Genomic DNA, 13,009 nt, shown 5'->3' with positions numbered 1-13,009 from the left:
CTAGGCATTTACCCAATTGTCCAGAAACACGGTCAGACTAAATCCACTAGTACAACGATGTTCATTGCAGCACTATTTACCATTGCAAAGATATGGAACCAACCTAGATGTCCCTCAGTTGATGAATGGATCAACGAGATGTGGTGTTTGTACACAATGGAATTCTATGCTGCTGTCAGAAAGAATGACATCGTCCCATTTGTTAGGAAGTGGAAAGATTTAGAAAAATCATATTAAGTGAAGTAAGCCAGACTCAAAGGAATATAGGCTCAATTGTTTCCCTCATTTTTCATAATCAGTAGAAACCTTGGTCTCTCCTAGCAGAGAATTGTAATAGAGCAAAACCTAGATACATAAGGCCATAAAATAGGACGCTAAACGAAAGAACCTCTAGGATATAGAAACAAAAGCCACATATTGAGTGATTGTTGTCCTTAATGTCATATGTTATCTCTCATCTCTTTTGCTATCCCTTGTTTATCTAATATTGTTACAGTATCTTACTTTGTTATCTGATATATTTATATATTTGTATTTGGTTATTTGAAATTGGATAGGGAAGGGGGGAAAACAAGATGAGGAGTGGTGGTGGGGGGAATGGAACTGGGGACCAAGACATGAGAAAGGTTATCAATATATGTGAATTAATGTACCTTCTACCTGGCGAACATAATGTAACCCTTCTGTTAATTACTATAAAAATATATTAAAAATCATTCCATAGGCAGGAAAACATGAACCAGTATACATTACTGAAACCCCCATTATAAATAATTCTCAAAAATGTTCTACAAATTAAAACCCACCATGAACATAATATTGACAGCGAAATGGCACCTAAATAGAAAAGCAGACAAGTCTATCGAGAATTGAAAAGACAACATCTCAAGCAAAAATAGATAAAATAGCATGAATGAACAAACACCTTTCAATCGTAACCCTCAACATCAGTAGTATTAACTATCCAATTAAATGACATAGATCGACTTGTTGGACAAAAAGCAAGATACATTGTTTTGTTGTGTTCAAGGACACAGATAGCAAAAATAAAAAAAATTCTGAAAGGGAAAAGCTGGAATGAAATATACCAAGCAAATGATCTCATAAACTGAATTGCCATCCTTATAGCAAATAAAACAAACTTAAAATTATTGAGAAGAGACAAAGAGTACAACATACTAATGAAGTGTTTTCTTTAGAAGGATGCAACCATTCTCAGTAATTGTACAGCTAATTCCTGTGTACCCAACATCATCCAACAAACACCAAAAGGACATATAATTCCAAACACAGTGATCATTGTTAATTTTAATGCCTCATCATCACTTCTGGATACACAAAATATGAAAAATTCAACATAGAACCCTCAGATCTGATCAAATGAATAGATCAAAAAGAACTGACATACATGTACAGAATATTCCAACCAGTAACATCAGAATATATGGTCTTTTCAGCAGCACATGGAACATTTTCCAAAACAGATCACAGGTTAGGGCACAAATTAAATCTGTGCCATTTCAGAAATTCTGAAATTATTCCCTGCAATCTTTCAGAACACATTTGTATATAACTGGACTATAAATCCAACACCCTCATAGAAAATTCTAACTCATGGAAACTGAATACATTGTGGAGTAACCAGTGGGTCTCTGAAAAATCAGAGCAGAAATTCAAGAATTTATGGTATCTAACGAAAAGGAGCACAGAAAATACCAGATACTTTGGGACAGAAAAAAGGCAGTTCTCAGAGGAAAATTTATACATCTCAATTCTGACATGGAGCACATTGGCAAAATGTGTCAGCACAACAAATTTTACTCCTGGACAAAACACAACAAACAATAAACCAAAATCCTATGCAGTAGACAGAAGCAAATACTCAAAATTAAAACAGAAGTAAATGAATTATAGTTCAAACACCATATATAGATTCAACAAAGAGTTGGTTCTTTCAAAGATTAACAAAATTGACAGAAACTAAGCAAATTATATATATATATATTTATATCTATCTATCTATCTATCTATCTATCTATCTATCTATCTATCTATCTATCTATTTATCTATCTATCTATGAGAACACATCCAACCAAGTAAAATCAGAGTGAAAATGGAAATATAGTGACAGAAATAACCATGATTCATGTCATCAGGGTATAATTTTCAAACTTTTATGCCAAAATTTTGGAGAATCTGGAACACATGGAAGAATTTATAGCAAATATGATATACCAAAAGTAAACAAAGAAGATATAAACCCACTAAATAGCACATTTCAAGTAATGAATTATAAATGGAAATAAGAGAATTCTCAGTGAGAAAAGCCCAGGATTTGAAGGATTAACAGGTAAATTCTATAAGGCCTTCAAAGCAGAAACCACATAAACATTCGTCAAAATCTTCAATGAAATTCAAAGTGAAAGTTGTCTAGCAATCTCATTCTATGAAGCCAGAATAACTTTCATCACAAAACCAAACAGGATGTCATCAAGGAAAGAGAAATATAGACCTATTTCTTTGATGAATATTGATGCAAAACTTCTCAACAAAATACAGGGCAATCAAAGTCAATAACTCATCAAAAATTATAGCTATAATCAAATAAGATAAATTGCAAGGATGCGACAGTGATTCAGTTTAAACAACTGAATTAATATAATTCATCACATCAAAAGAAGCAAGGATCAGAACCACATGATCATCTCAATAGATACAGAAATAACACTTGATACAATCCAACACCCTATTATGATGAAAGTTCTGGAGAAACTAGGAATCCATGAAACATCCCTCACTATGAAAAAGGCTGTATATGACAAACCTACACCTACTATTATACTTAATGGTGAAAAGCTAAAGCCATTTCCTTTAAAATAAGTAATGAAACAAGGTTGTTAGCTCTCTCCACTTTTTCAATCATTTCTAGAATTCCTCACCAGAGCAATAAGGCAAGTAGCATAAAGGGGTTCCAAATAGGGGAAATAAAATAAAACAGTCTCACTTTGCAGATGACATGGTACTGTTTTAAAGAACCCTGTCGACTCCACTCCCAAGTTACTTGAGCTGATACAAAACTTTGGCAATTAGAAGGATACCCCCCCAAAATCACTGGTTTTCCTTTATGCAGTCAATGAGAAGATTGAAGCTGAAATCAGGAAACAATTACTTTTATGATAGCCTCAAAACAATAAAGTAACTAGGAATTAATTTAACCAAAGCAGTGAGGGGCAAATATAATGAAAATTTAAAAAACTTGAAAAGGAAATTAAAACAGAGCTAAGAACGTAGAAAATCCTCTTTTACTCCTAGACTGGAAGAATTAACATCAAGAAAATGGCAAAACTCAGCCAGGAGTTTGGTCTAGTGGTAGAGGTCTTGTCTAGCATGCACGAAGACCCAGGTTCAATTCCCCTGGACCACATACATAGAAGAATTCCAGTACTTGCACTGTGGCTCAAGTGGTAGACCTGTAGACTTGAGAAAACAGTACAATTCTCAGGCCCTGAGCCCAAGCCCAGGACTGGTAAAAAAAATGGCAATACTGCCAAATGCTATCTACAAATACAGTATAATACCCATTAGTACCCCAATGTCATTTTTTAATGAAATAAAGGAAATAATCCAAAAATTCATATGGAAAAGTAAGAGACTCTAAATAGGAAAAAAATATCCTTAGCAGAATGAACAACGCTCAAGCAATATCAATTCCAAATATCATACTGTCTTACAAAGCAATAGCAATAACCGTATATTACTGGAACAAGAATAGGCCTGAGGACCAATAGAATAGAAGTGAAGACACAGAAATTAATCCATTGACATATGTCCACATAATCTTTGATATGGGATCCAAAAAATTATAAAGGTATAAAGACAACCTCTTCAACAAATGTCAGAACTGATTACACATCTCTAAAATGCTAAAGTCATATCACTACCTGTTTCCCTGGACCAGAATCAATACCAGATGGATAAATGTTCCCGAGGTAAAAGCAGATACCATGAAAATTTTACAGGAAAAATTAGGAGATGCATTGGAGTTCCTTAAACAGGGAAGAAACTCTCTTAAGAAAGGCCCAGAAACATACAAATCAAAAAAAAGTTTGGACAAATGGAACTGCATTAAAAAGAATAGCTTATGAATGATGAAGAACATAGACAGCAATATAAATAGAAAGCTCACAGAGTGGGAGAAGATCTTCATTAGGCATACAACAGACAAGGGATTTTTATCCAAAATATACCTTCTACTCAAAAAACTGAATCTCTCAAAACAAATCCTGATGAAAGAACCATCCCTTAAGGAAGTTGGCTAAAGATTTAAAGAAAGACTTCTCTGAAGAGGAAATAAGAATGACTATTAGACACATGAAGAAATGCTCGATGTCTCTGGCCATAAAAGAAATGTAAATCAAAACAATATTGAGATTCCACCTCACTCCAGTTTGCATGGCCATTATCAAGAACTCCAATAAGAACATATGCTGCAATGAAGGGGGTGGGGAACAAGATGACTGGGAGGGGATAGGAGGAAGGCTACGGGAACAACAACATGTGAAGTGGTAACAATGTGTAAGAAATAATGCACATACCACCTGGTGAATATAACTGTAACCTATCTATACATTACAATAAAAAGTAAAGGAAGAGGAGGATGCAAGATGGCGCCAAAACAATAGGGACCAAGTCTAGCTCTCTCCCACAAAAAGAATCAGGGAATCCCACAAGCCAACTATCTTAAGAAATCAACAACTACAAATTCAAGAAGCAATGAAGAATTATACAAACCAGAAAATAAACACAGATAAAGCTTATATCCAACACTCTCAAAGGATCCGAAACATGACGACTTCCCCACCCCTCGCCACCAGCTCCAAACTGCAAAAGTGGCAGCAGCGGGTGCCAGGGCCAGGAATCCCTGAACTCCAGCAAGCGGCAGAATCCAGATGCAGGAATCCCACAAAGACTGGTCTCAGTAGCACAGACAGCAGTGTAAACCAGAGGGGAGGCAAATAACCCTCCAACACCACAGAGCAGCTCACAGCCAAACCCCGATAAGCAAGTGGTTCAGCCAGTTCCCCCAATCCCATTGGGAAAGCAGAGCTGGTGGCAAGCTATAGAACTTAATCCAGACCCCTCCCACATGGCCCAAGAAATATTGGCAAGTGCGGGGTGGGTGGGGGAGCCAAAAATTCAGAATCCTGTCCCTTCCCTCTCCCATGGGCCAATGACTGGAGACTGATAGGCCGGTGGGCAGTAAGACCCAACACACCAACAAAGGGTGTGGAGGTGTTCCTTCCCTCACCTTCCCAACAACCTCCTCTTCCAGGCCACTGAAAGTGGAGACTGAGGGGTGCTAAGACTCTGCCTTCCATCAGAGGGTGGGGGTTGTGTGAGTCTGCATGCCAGAATCTGACTGAACCAAAACTAAGTGGGGCACCCTCATACTGGGAGGCTCTGGCAAGCCAACATCAGGGCACCCCCCCCACAGAGTCACAGAAAGATCCTCTGCCAAAAGCAGCCCAGTACATTCCTGAAACACAGAAGGGAACTAAAGGGCAAACCAGCAGGGGCCAAGCTCAAGCTCAGAGAGCCAGAAAAGTGTGGCTCTGCCATGCCATCAGAGCCCATGTCCTCAGGGTTGCAAAATAGCCACTGGTCTAACTGAAATCTCATGAGAGCTCCCAAGCCAAAGGCCCTTGGATGGGCCCTGCCCAGAAGAGCTGAGACCACAACTCCAACCCATGGCCGAAGCCCCAAAACTGCAGAGCCACAGTGGGGCCACTAGTTGGGCTAGATAAGAACAGCTGTGCAGTGGCATACAGCCTTTGGGAACAGACTGACAAACCTGTAAAAGATGAAAACTCTGACCCAGGAAGCAACGGAGCTAATGTGGCTGAGAACCATCAGCCCCCAAAAGCAGGTAAAGACCACCACCTACTGACGTCAAAGTAAACCTACAATGACAGTCTCAATTCCAAAGTGGCAGAAGTGGCAACAACAAATCACAAAATATATAAATAATCAAAGTTGCACACAAAGCCCAAAAGGAAACAAGAGTGAAGAGAGTAAGAGATGTCACCATCCAAAGAATAGACACCTGAAGAAACACAAAACATGACTCTGTTCAAGGAGACCAAAGCAGAATTCCAAAAACAATTCCAGGAACTTAAGCAGGAAATTACCAAGGAGTTCCTCCATCTCAAAAGAAAAATAGAAAAAAATATTTCCCTAGAAGAAAAGATTAATACCCTCAGAGCAGACATGATCAGCTTAGTGTCCATGATGCAAACTGAAATGGAAGCATTAAGCATCAGATTGACTGAGATGGAGAATGGGACATCAGGAATGGAAGATAAACTACAAGAGCTAGAACAGAAAATCAACAGTCTGGAGAAATGTCAGAATTCACCAAAGAGAACTCCAGGACCTGGCAGAAACAGTCAAAATAATCTAACCTTCGTATAATAGGAATCCAAAGGGGAGGAGTTTCAACATAAGAGAATGCAATCCTTATTCACCAAGATGATAGCAGAGAACTTCCCCAACCTCAAAAGGGAAAATACTCACATTATTAAAGACTTTAGAACTCCAAGCAGGCAAGAAATCAGTATATAAAGATAAAGGTGGCCATTACATTTTAATGAAGGGGACAATTCATAAATAGAATATTACACTTATAAATATTTACTCCCCCAACACAGGAGTACCTAACTTCGTTAAGCATACTCTCATAGTTACAGAACAAGATAGACACAAACACAGCCATACTGGGTGTTAGGTCTTTATCAGACAGCTGGGTGGGGGGTAAAATAACGACAGAGCCTGCGAATACTCCCCGGGACCCAGACTCTGGAGAACAGACTTCAGGAGCAGATCTAACTTTATTTTAAATCATGTGCTCTGTTAAATACAGAAAGTGGTGGCCGCCACATCATACCACTAGGAAATACGGACCTTCCTGAATGCAGCCATTAGCAAATGGTGTCCTGAGACACGCCCCATATGAAGGGAGTATCCAGAAGTTCTAGCTTGAGGTGGAAGCAGCCAGGGCCCTCTGGGTCAGGACTGCTCGTGTCACTCAGTGTGCCCAGGAGTGTACGTGCCTTTTGGCATGGAGTCACAGTAACACAGATGGAAACCTGGCCTTCTACTCCACCAGCTAGGCGGCCCCACAAATGGGTGACTTTAATTTGCCATTCTCACTAAATGTCAGGTCAACTCAACAAAAGATAAGAAAAACGTCACAGACTTAAATGACACCATAGTGCAGCTGGGCTTAACAGGCATACCTAGAGTCTTCCACCCAATGGCCAACTTCATACATTTTTCTCAGGAGAACATGGAACATAGTCCAAAATATATCATATAATAGTTCACACAGAAAACTTAAGCAGATACAAGAAGAATGATATAATCCCATACATTCTGTATGATCACTGTGGAATCAGACTAGTTCTGAACAACACAGTAAAAAGTAAAAATCATTGAAACACTTGCAAGCAGAACAACATACTTCTCAATAACTCCAGGTTACACAAAAAAATCAAAGAATAAATTCAAAACTATCTTGAATGTAATGACAGTCAAATACATCACAAAGAAACTTAAGGGCCACAGCAAAGGCAGGTCTAATGGGCAAATTTATCTCACTAGGAGCCCATACTAAAAAGACAGAAGTGCATGTAAATAACATAAGAAAAATTTGAAGCACTTAGAGGAACAAGAAAAAGTTAATTGTAAAACAACTAGAAGGAGAGAAAAACAAAATAAAATAGGAAATATCAGAGCTTGAAATATGATCTACTATACGTAAAATTAATAAACCAAAAAGTTGGTTTTTTGAAAGAGTCAACAAAATTGACATGTCCCTGGCAAGATTAATCAAAAAGAGGAGAGGGGAGACTCAAATAAACAAGATTAGATACCCAATGGGAACAATCATGACCAATATTCAAGAAATTCAGTCCATTATGAATAAGTACTACCAGGGCCTATATTCAGAGAAACAAGAAAATCTAGCAGTAATGGATGATTTCTTAAATAAATATAGGTTACCCACATTGAATCATGAAGAGGTAAACAAACTGAGTAAACCAAATTCATACAATGAAATAGAAGAAGAAATCAGGGTAATGCCAACCAAACACAGCCCAGGTCCAGATGGTTTCACTGCAGAAATCTACAAGATTTTAAAGATGAAGTAAAGCCTATATTGTTGAAACTCTTCAGAGAAATAGAAGCAGAAGGAGCAATAACAAATTCATTTTATGAAGCTAATATTACACTCATCCCTAAACCAGGGAAAGACCCAACAAAAAAGAAAGCTACAGACCTATCTCTCTAATGAACACTTATGCAAAACTCCTCAATAAAATACTAGCCAATAGAATCCAGAAAAAAATTTAAAAAATTGTACATTACAATCAAGTAGGCTTCATCCCACAGCTGCAAGGCTGGTTTAACATTCTCAAATCAGTTAATATAATACATTATATCAATAGAGCTAAGGATAAGAATCATAATAATTTCTCTTGACATGGAGATGGCATTTGACAAAACACAACATCCATTCATGTTGAAAGCACTAAACAAAACAGGAATAAGAGGTACATTCCTTAAAATATTTAAAGGAAATTAAAGCAGAACTGAGGAAATGGAAAAACCTCCCATCATCCTGGATTGGAAAAATTAACATCGTGAAAATGGCTATCTTGCAAAGGGCTATCTACAAATTCAATGCAATGCCCATCAATATCCCAATGTCATTTTTTAAAGAAATAGGAGAGGCAATTCAAAATTTCATATAGAATAATAAAAGACCCCATATAGCAAAAACAATTCTTAGCAGAAATAACAGCACAGGAGGAATTACAGTACCAAACTTTAGACTATTACAGAGCTATTATGACCAAAACAGCTTGGTACTGGCACAAGAACAGGCCTCAAGACCAATAGAATAGGATGGATCACTACTACATTGTGGGTGGGAGGGCAAACTCCTTCAACCACTATGGAAAGCAGTAGGGCAATTCCTCAAAAGACTAAACATAGAACTCCCCTATGACCCAGCAATTCCACTACTTGGCATTTACCCAACCGTCCAGAAACAAGGACATACTAAATCCGCTAGCACAACGATGTTCATTGCAAGACTGTTTACCATATCAAAGATAGGGAACCAACCCAGATGCCCCTCAGTTGATGAGTGGATCAACAGATGTGGTATTTATGCACAATGGAATTCTATGCTCCTGTCAGAAAGAACAACATCGCCCCATTTGTAAGGAAATGGAAAGACTTAGAAAAAATCTTATTAGGTGTAGTAAACCAGACTCAAAGGAACATAGGCTCAATGGTTTCCCTCATTTGTCATAATCAGTAGAAATCTTGGGCTGTCTCAGAAGAGACTTACAATAGAAAAAAGATGCATAAGGCCATGTAGTATGATGCTAAATGAAAGGACCTACAGTATATAGAAACAAAAGCCATATAATGAGTGATGGTTGTCCTTAATGTACTATGTTATCTCTCATCTCTTTTGCTGTCCTGTGGTTATCACATATTGTTACTGTGTTTCACTTTTTTATCTGATATATTTTATGTGTGTGTATTTGGTTATTTGAAATCAGATAGGGAAGAGGGAAAAACAAGATGAGGGGTGGGGATGGGGTAAGGGAATTGGGGACCAAGAGATTGGAAAGGGTATTAATGTATGTGAAGTAATGCACCGTCAATCTGGTGATATAATGTAACCCTTCTATTAATTACAATAAAATATATGAAAAAGTAATTAAAGAGGACACCAGGAAATGGAAAGATATCCCATGCTCAAGGGAAGGGAGAACCAATATATTGGAAATGGCCATACTGCCAACACTGATATACAAATTCAATGTAATCCCCTTCAAATCCCAAAGACATTCTTTACTGAAATAGAAGATATAATCCAAAGGTTCATATAGAACAAGAAAACACCTAGAATACCCAAATCAACGATAAAACAAACTCTACGATAAAACAAAAACAGTATGGTATTGGCATAAAAATAGACCAGAAGATCAATTGAACAGAATAGAAGAATAGAAATAGAACCACATACCTATAGTCAACATGTATTTGACAAAGGAGCCAAAGATATACAGTGGAACAAACACAGCCTATTCAATTATTGGTGCTGCCAATACAAGGCAGCCACAGGCAGAAAACCAAGAATTGACCCTAGCCTTTTGCCATAGACAAGCAACAACTTGAAATGGATCAAAGACTTTAATGTCAGACTGGAAACCTTAAAACCACAACATGATAGAGTTGGAGAAACACTGGAGAGGCACAGGCAAAAACTTCCTGAACAGAATTCCAGGATCAGAGCAGATTGGAGAGCGACTCGATAAATGGGACTACCTAAAAATACATAGTTTCTACACAGATAAAATGTAGCTAGTAAAATAGAGAGACAGCCAACTAACTGGGAAAAGGTATTTACCAATAATATATCTGACAAATGCTTAATATCCAATATCTACAGAGAAATCAGGTAACAAATCCTCCTCCCCCCAAACCCAACAAGCCAATCACTAAATGGGCAAGGAACTAAAGAGAGATTTGTCAAAGAAAATGTTAAAACGACAGTAAAACATATGAGAAAATGTTCGTCATCCATGGTCATAAAGGAAATGCAAATAAAAACAACCCTAAAACACCACCTTACCCCAACAAGGGTGGCCCAGATTTTGAACTCAGGCAATGACAGATGCTGGTGGGGTTGTGGAGAAAAGGAACTCTATTGCATTTCTGGTTGGATTGTAAAGTTCAGCCACTCTGGAAAGCAGTGTGTAGGTATCTTAAAGAACTGAAAATAGACCTTCCCTATGATCCCGCCATACCACTCCTGGGCATCTATCCTGAGCCTCATAACCCAGGATATGATAAGGACCCCTGTTCAGCTATGCCCATCTCTGTACTATTCACAATAGCCCAGCAAAGTAAACAATCCAGATGTCCTACTGCAGATGAATGGATACAAGAACTGTGATCTGTGATTATATATATATATATATATATATATATATATATATATATATATATATGAATTCTACATAGCCAACAGACAAGATAAAATAATGGCATTCACAGGCAAGTGGTTGATTCTATAGTGCATCGCGTTGAGACAAGACCAAAGGAACAAAAAGCACACGGTATCCTTAATATGTGGCTATTAGGTCCAAACAGTATGAGTGAGGCCTCAAAAGTTGTATACCAAATGCTATGGACATGGTATTGGAAATATAAACACAACTACATAGTCATAAAAACTTATGAATCTATAAACATACTGTTGTATTACATAGATAATTATGCATATATGACATACAAAACCTCAGCCTAATTTTGATTATGTTCTAAAATCTAAGTATCAGTGATTGTATATAGAGATTCCCTTCTTGAATACTTGTTCATTAAACACATCATTTGAAATATGATGACAAGTCAATGTTAATAAATTCTTTATTAAAAAAAAGAAAAAATTAAAGGAAAAAGAAAAAAAGGAAAAGAAGAACATATTTTGGCAGGGATGTAACCAGATGAGATATCTGCTACATAGTTTGTAGGAGTCTAAATATGTACAACCACTCAGAAAAGTAGCATGGTGCTTCCATAAGACTGAACAGAGAGCTCCCCTCTGATCCAGCAATCACAGTTGGGTACTTACCCAACTGTTCATAAACAAGTATATACCAATGCCTTCAAAATAACCATATGCAAATGCCAGGTAACAAAGTCAGATACTGGAACAATATGAGATTAAACAAAAGATAACATAAGAGAAGAGAAACGACAGTAAATTAAGAACAACAATCACACAAGATAAAGCTCTTGTTTTTCCTTTAGCCTCATCCTATGTGGCCTTTTGTATCTTGGTTTTGCCCTATTGTAATCTTCTGCTAGGAGAGTCCATAGTTTGTTCTAATTATTACAAACTAGGGAAACCATTGAGCTTATGTTCCTTTGAGTCTGGCATCTGGGTTGGTTCCAAATCTTTGCTATGGTAAACGGTGCTGCAATAAGCATCATTGTACTAGTGGGATTAGTATGTTCTTGTTTCTGGATGATGGGGTAAATGCCAAATAGTGGAATTGCTGGGTCGTAGGAGATCTCAATGTTTAGTCTTGAAGGAACCACCATACTGCTTTCCATAGTGGCTGAACGAGTTTACACTCTCACCAACAGTGTAGTAGGTATCCCTCCTGCCACATCCCTGCCACAGCTGTTGTTATTAGATAGATATTGAACCATACAATTAGATATCATTAGAACCATCTAATTAGATATTGAGCCATCTGTTGTTATTAGATTAGATATTGATGCCCCTTAGTAGATGAATGGGTCAAGATCTGGTACTTGTACACAATGGAATTCTACGCTGTCATCAGATAGAATTACATTTTCCCATTTTCAAGGAAATGGAAAGACTTAGGTAAAAAATAGTATTAAGTGAAGTAAGAAAGAACCAGAGGAACAGAGGCTCCATAGTTTCCCTCATTTGTAACTATTAACATACGTCTAGGATTCTCCTAGTAGAGGATCACAATAGCTCCTATGCTAAATACATATGGCCATCTACGATGAGGCTAAACTAAATGAACTGTTGGATATGGAAACGAGATTTATCTTTGCGATTGTTGCTCTGAATGTACTATGTGAAGTCATTTTTTTTCTTTTTTCCCCTTATGGTTTATCTCATTTTGTTATTTGAGTTTGGTACCTTGTACCTATACCAAGTCAAATACTTTGGTACTTGCAATAGTTGTTTATTTGAAAATTCCAAGGTAAAGGAAAACAAGATGAGTAGGAAGGAGTGTGGGTAGGGAAAATGAGAATAAAACATATGAAGGGGTAGAAATGTTGAAGTAATGTACTCACTACCTGATGTATGTAACTCTAACCTCTCTATGTATCAACATGACATTCAGTCATATAAAATTTCAAGAATCTCTGGTTTGG

The sequence above is a fragment of the Megascapheus bottae genome, chromosome 35, assembly GCF_031878675.1.
Source record: "Megascapheus bottae isolate mThoBot1 chromosome 35, mThoBot2.hap1, whole genome shotgun sequence".
In the NCBI taxonomy this organism is placed as follows: Eukaryota; Metazoa; Chordata; class Mammalia; order Rodentia; family Geomyidae; genus Megascapheus; species Megascapheus bottae.
The sequence above is the reverse complement of the archived record's forward strand: the minus strand, read 5'-3'. Positions refer to the sequence as shown.